Below are 5,556 nucleotides of genomic sequence, written 5' to 3'. Positions count from 1 at the left end.
TTAGAGAAAACAAAAGAGGTAAATAAATACAGAAAAATAGGTAAATTAGCTAGAGAAAAAATAGGTGTATAAATAGGGAAAAATAGCTAATTAAAAAAATAGGTAAATAAATAGAGGGAAAATAGGTGTATAAATATAGATAAATAGCTAAAATAAATCAAAGAAAAAAAGGTAAATAAAACAATAGGTAAATAAATTAAAGGAAAAAATAGGTAAATAAACAGAGAAAAAATATGTAAATAAATGAGAGAAAAAATATGTAAATATATAGAGAAAAAATAGGTAAATATATAGAGAAAAATAGGTAAATAAACCAAAGAAAAAAAGGTAAATAAAAAAATAGGTAAATATATTAGAGGAAAAAATAGGTAAATAAACAGAGAAAAAATAGGTTAATAAATGAGAGAAAAATAGGTAAATATCTAGAGAAAAAATAGGTAAATAAATAGAGAAAAAAATAGTAAATAAATACAGAAAAATAGGTAAATTAGGTAGAGAAAAAATAGGTGTATAAATAGAGAAAAATAGGTAAATAAACCAAAGGAAAAAAGGTAAATAAAGAAATAGGTATATAAATTAGGGGAAAAAATAGGTAAATAAACAGAGAAAAATAGTTAATGAAGTAGAGAAAACAAAGTAAGTAAATAAATACAGAAAAAAGAGGTAAATAAACTACAGAAAAATAGGTGTATAAATAGAGAAAAATAGCTAATTAAAAAAATAGGTAAATAAATAGAGAAAAAGTAGGTAAATAAATAGACAAAAAAGAGGTAAATAAGTAGAGAAAAATAGGTAAATAAATAGATAAAAAATAGGTAAATAAACTAGAGAAAAAATAAGTATAAATACAGAAAAAGAGCTAAATAAATCAAGGAAAAAAAGGTAAATAAATTAGAGGAAAAAATAGGTAACTAAACAGAGCAAAAATAGGTAAATAAATGAGAGAAAAAAATAGGTAAATAACTAGTGGAAAAATAGGTAAATAAATAGAGAAAACAAAAGAGGTAAATAAATAGAGAAAAATAGGTAAATTAGGTAGAGAAAAAATAGGTGTACAAATACAGAAAAATAGGTAAATAAACCAAAATAAAAAAGGTAAATAAAAAAGTAGGTATATAAATTAGAGGAAAAAATAGGTAAATAAACAGAGAAAAAATAGGAAAATAAATGAGAGAAAATATAGGTAAATAACTAGAGAAACAATAGGTAAATAAATAGAAAAAAGTAAATGAATAGGGAAAAAATGGGAAAATAAATAGAGAAAAAATAAGTAAATAAATGGAGAAAAAATAGGTAAATTATCTAGAGAAAAATAGGTAAATAAATAGAGAAAAAATAGGTAAATAAATACAGAAAAATAGGTAAATTAGGTAGAGAAAAAATAGGTGTATAAATAGAGAAAAATAGGTAAATAAACCAAAGGAAAAAAGGTAAATAAAAAAATAGGTATATAAATTAGAGGAAAAATAGGTAAATAAACAGAGAAATAATAGGAAATAAATGAGAGGAAATATAGGTAAATAACTAGAGAAACAATAGGTAAATAAATAGAGAAAATAGGTAAATAAATAGAGAAAATATAGGTGTATAAATAGAGAAAAATAGCTAAATAAATCAAAGAAAAAAAGGTAAATAAAAAATAGGTAAATAAATTAAAGGGAAAAATAGGTAAATAAACAGAGAAAAAATACGTAAATAAATGAAAGAGAAAAATAGGTAAATAAATTAGAGGAAAAAATTGGTAAATAAACAGAGAAAAAATACGTAAATAAATGAGAGAGAAAAATAGGTAAATATATAGAGAAAAATATGTAAATAAATAGAGAAAAAGTAGGTAAATATAATAGAGAAAAAGTAGGTAAAAACAGAGAACAAATAGGTAAATTATCTAGAGAAAAATAGGTAAATAAATAGAGAAAACAAAAGAGGTAAATAAATAGAGAAAAAAATAGGTAAATAAATACAGAAAAATAGGTAAATTAGGTAGAGAAAAAATAGGTGTATAAATAGAGAAAAATAGGTAAATAAACCAAAGGAAAAAAGGTAAATAAAAAAATAGGTATATAAATTAGAGGAAAAAATAGGTAAATAAACAGAGAAAAATAGTTAATGAAGTAGAGAAAACAAAGTAGGTAAATAAATACAGAAAAAGGAGGTAAATAAACTAGAGAAAAAATAGGTGTATAAATAGAGAAAAATAGCTAATTAAAAAAATAGGTAAATAAATAGAGGGGGAAAAAGGTAAATAAATAGAGAAAACAAAGGAGGTAAATAAATAGAGAAAAAATAGGTAAATAAATGGACAAAAAAGGGGTAAATAAGTAGAGAAAAATAGGTAAATAAATAGATAAAAAATAGGTAAATAAACTAGAGAAAAAATAAGTGTATAAATACAGAAAAATAGCTAAATAAATCAAGGAAAAAAGGTAAATAAAAAAATAGGTAAATAAATTAGAGGAAAAAATAGGTAACTAAACAGAGCAAAAATAGGTAAATAAATGAGGGAAAAAATAGGTAAATAACTAGAGGAAAAATAGGTAAATAAATAGAGAAAAAATAGGAAAATAAATAGAGAAAACAAAAGAGGTAAATAAATAGAGAAAAATAGGGAAATAAATAGAGATAAATAGGTAAATTAGGTAGAGAAAAATAGGTGTATAAATAGAGAAAAATAGGTAAATAAATGAGACAAAAAATAGGTATATATCTAGAGAAAAAATAGGTAAATAAATAGAGAAAAATAGATAAATAAACCAAAGAAAAAAAGGTAAATAAAAAAATAGGTAAATAAATTAGAGGAAAAAATAGGTAAATAACAAGAGAAAAATACGTAAATAAATGAGAGAGAAAAATAGGTAAATATATAGAGAAAAATAGGAAAATAAATTGAGAAAACAAAGGAGGTAAATAAATGGAGAAAAAATAGGGAAATAAATATTGAAAAATAGGTAAATTAGGTAGAGAGAAAATAGGTGTATAAATAGAGAGGAATAGGTAAATAAACCAAAATAAAAACGGTAAATAAAAAAATAGGTATATAAATTAGAGGAAAAAATAGGTAAATAAACAGAGAAAAAATAGGAAAATAAATGAGAGAAAATATAGGTAAATAACTAGAGAAACAATAGGTAAATAAATAGAGAAAAATAGGTAAATAAATGAGAGAAAAAATAGGTAAATATCTAGAGAAAAAATAGGTAAATAAATAGAGAAAAATAGGTAAATAAACCAAAGAAAAAAAGGTAAATAAAAAAATAGGTAAATAAATTAGAGGAAAAAATAGGCAAATAAACAGAGAAAAAATAGGAAAATAAATGAGAGAAAATATAGGTAAATAACTAGAGAAACAATAGGTAAATAAATAGAGAAATATAGGTAAATAAATAGAGAAAATGTAGGTGTATAAATTAGAGAAAGAAAGAGGTAAATAAATAGAAAAAGTAAATGAATAGGGTAAAAATTGGAAAATAAATAGAGAAAAATAGGTAAATATACCAAAGAAAAAAGGTAAATAAAAAATAGGTAAATAAATTAGAGGGAAAAATAGGTAAATAAACTGAGAAAAATAGGAAAATAAATGAGAGAAAATATAGGTAAATAACTAGAGAAACAATAGGTAAATAAATAGAGAAAACAAAAGAGATAAATAAATAGAGAAAAAATAGGTAAATAAATACAGAAAAATAGGTAAATTAGGTAGAGAAAAAATAGGTGTATAAATAGAGAAAAATAGGTAAATAAACCAAAGGAAAAAAGGTAAAAAAAAAATAGGTATATAAATTAGAGGAAAGAATAGGTAAATAAACAGAGAAAAAATAGGAAAGTAAATGAGAGAAAATATAGGTAAATAAGTAGAGAAACAATAGGTAAATAAATAGAGAACAATAGGTAAATAAATAGAGAAAATATAGGTGTATAAATTACAGAAAGAAAGAGGTAAAAAATAGAAAAAAGTAAATGAATAGGGAAAAAATTGGAAAATAAATAGAGAAAAAATAAGTAAATAAATAGAGAAAAAATAGGTAAATTATCTAGAGAAAAAATAGGTAAATAAATAGAGAAAACAAAAGAGGTAAATAATTAGAGAAAACAAAAGAGGTAAATAAATACAGAAAAATAGGTAAATTAGCTAGAGAAAAAATAGGTGTATAAATAGGGAAAAATAGCTAATTAAAAAAATAGGTAAATAAATAGAGGGAAAAATGGTAAATAAATAGAGAAAACAAAAGTGGTAAATAAATAGAGAAAAATAGGTAAATAAATAGAGAAAAAAGAGGTAAATAAGTACAGAAAAATAGGTAAATAAATAGATAAAAATAGGTAAATAAACTAGAGAAAAAATAAGTGTATAAATACAGAAAAATAGCTAAATAAATCAAGGAAAAAAAGGTAAATAAAAAAATAGGTAAATAAATAAGAGGAAAAGATAGGTAACTAAACAGAGCAAAAATAGGTAAATAAATGAGAAAAAAAATAGGTAAATAACTAGAGGAAAAATAGGTGTATAAATATAGATAAATAGCTAAATAAATCAAAGAAAAAAAAGTAAATAAAACAATAGGTAAATAAATTAAAGGAAAAAATAGGTAAATAAACAGAGAAAAAATATGTAAATAAATGAGAGAAAAAATATGTAAATATATAGAGAAAAAATAGGTAAATATATAGAGAAAAATAGGTAAATAAACCAAAGAAAAAAAGGTAAATAAAAAAATAGGTAAATATATTAGAGGAAAAAATAGGTAAATAAACAGAGAAAAAATAGGTTAATAAATGAGAGAAAAATAGGTAAATATCTAGAGAAAAAATAGGTAAATAAATAGAGAAAAAAATAGGTAAATAAATACAGAAAAATAGGTAAATTAGGTAGAGAAAAAATAGGTGTATAAATAGAGAAAAATAGGTAAATAAACCAAAGGAAAAAAGGTAAATAAAGAAATAGGTATATAAATTAGGGGAAAAAATAGGTAAATAAACAGAGAAAAATAGTTAATGAAGTAGAGAAAACAAAGTAAGTAAATAAATACAGAAAAAAGAGGTAAATAAACTACAGAAAAATAGGTGTATAAATAGAGAAAAATAGCTAATTAAAAAAATAGGTAAATAAATAGAGAAAAAGTAGGTAAATAAATAGACAAAAAAGAGGTAAATAAGTAGAGAAAAATAGGTAAATAAATAGATAAAAAATAGGTAAATAAACTAGAGAAAAAATAAGTATAAATACAGAAAAAGAGCTAAATAAATCAAGGAAAAAAAGGTAAATAAATTAGAGGAAAAAATAGGTAACTAAACAGAGCAAAAATAGGTAAATAAATGAGAGAAAAAAATAGGTAAATAACTAGTGGAAAAAATAGGTAAATAAACAGAGAAAAAATAGGAAAATAAATGAGAGAAAATATAGGTAAATAACTAGAGAAACAATAGGTAAATAAATAGAAAAAAGTAAATGAATAGGGAAAAAATGGGAAAATAAATAGAGAAAAAATAAGTAAATAAATGGAGAAAAAATAGGTAAATTATCTAGAGAAAAATAGGTAAATAAATAGAGAAAAATAG

The 5,556-nt window shown here is 21.2% G+C and overlaps 1 long non-coding RNA gene across 1 annotated transcript; it reads left to right on the top strand.

Annotated features, from left to right (window-relative positions):
* Positions 1–232: 232 nt before the first annotated feature.
* LOC143378178 (uncharacterized) lies at positions 233–3,331 on the top strand. Its single transcript, XR_013087746.1, has 3 exons — positions 233–1,050; positions 1,584–2,675; positions 3,151–3,331. It is a non-coding gene; the product is annotated as an uncharacterized LOC143378178 (long non-coding RNA).
* The last annotated feature ends 2,225 nt before the right edge of the window (positions 3,332–5,556 follow it).

The sequence above is a fragment of the Andrena cerasifolii genome, unplaced genomic scaffold (genome assembly GCF_050908995.1).
Source record: "Andrena cerasifolii isolate SP2316 unplaced genomic scaffold, iyAndCera1_principal scaffold0852, whole genome shotgun sequence".
Lineage (NCBI taxonomy): Eukaryota > Metazoa > Arthropoda > Insecta > Hymenoptera > Andrenidae > Andrena > Andrena cerasifolii.
Note: the sequence above shows the minus strand (reverse complement) of the source record. Positions and strands in the feature narration are given on the sequence as shown.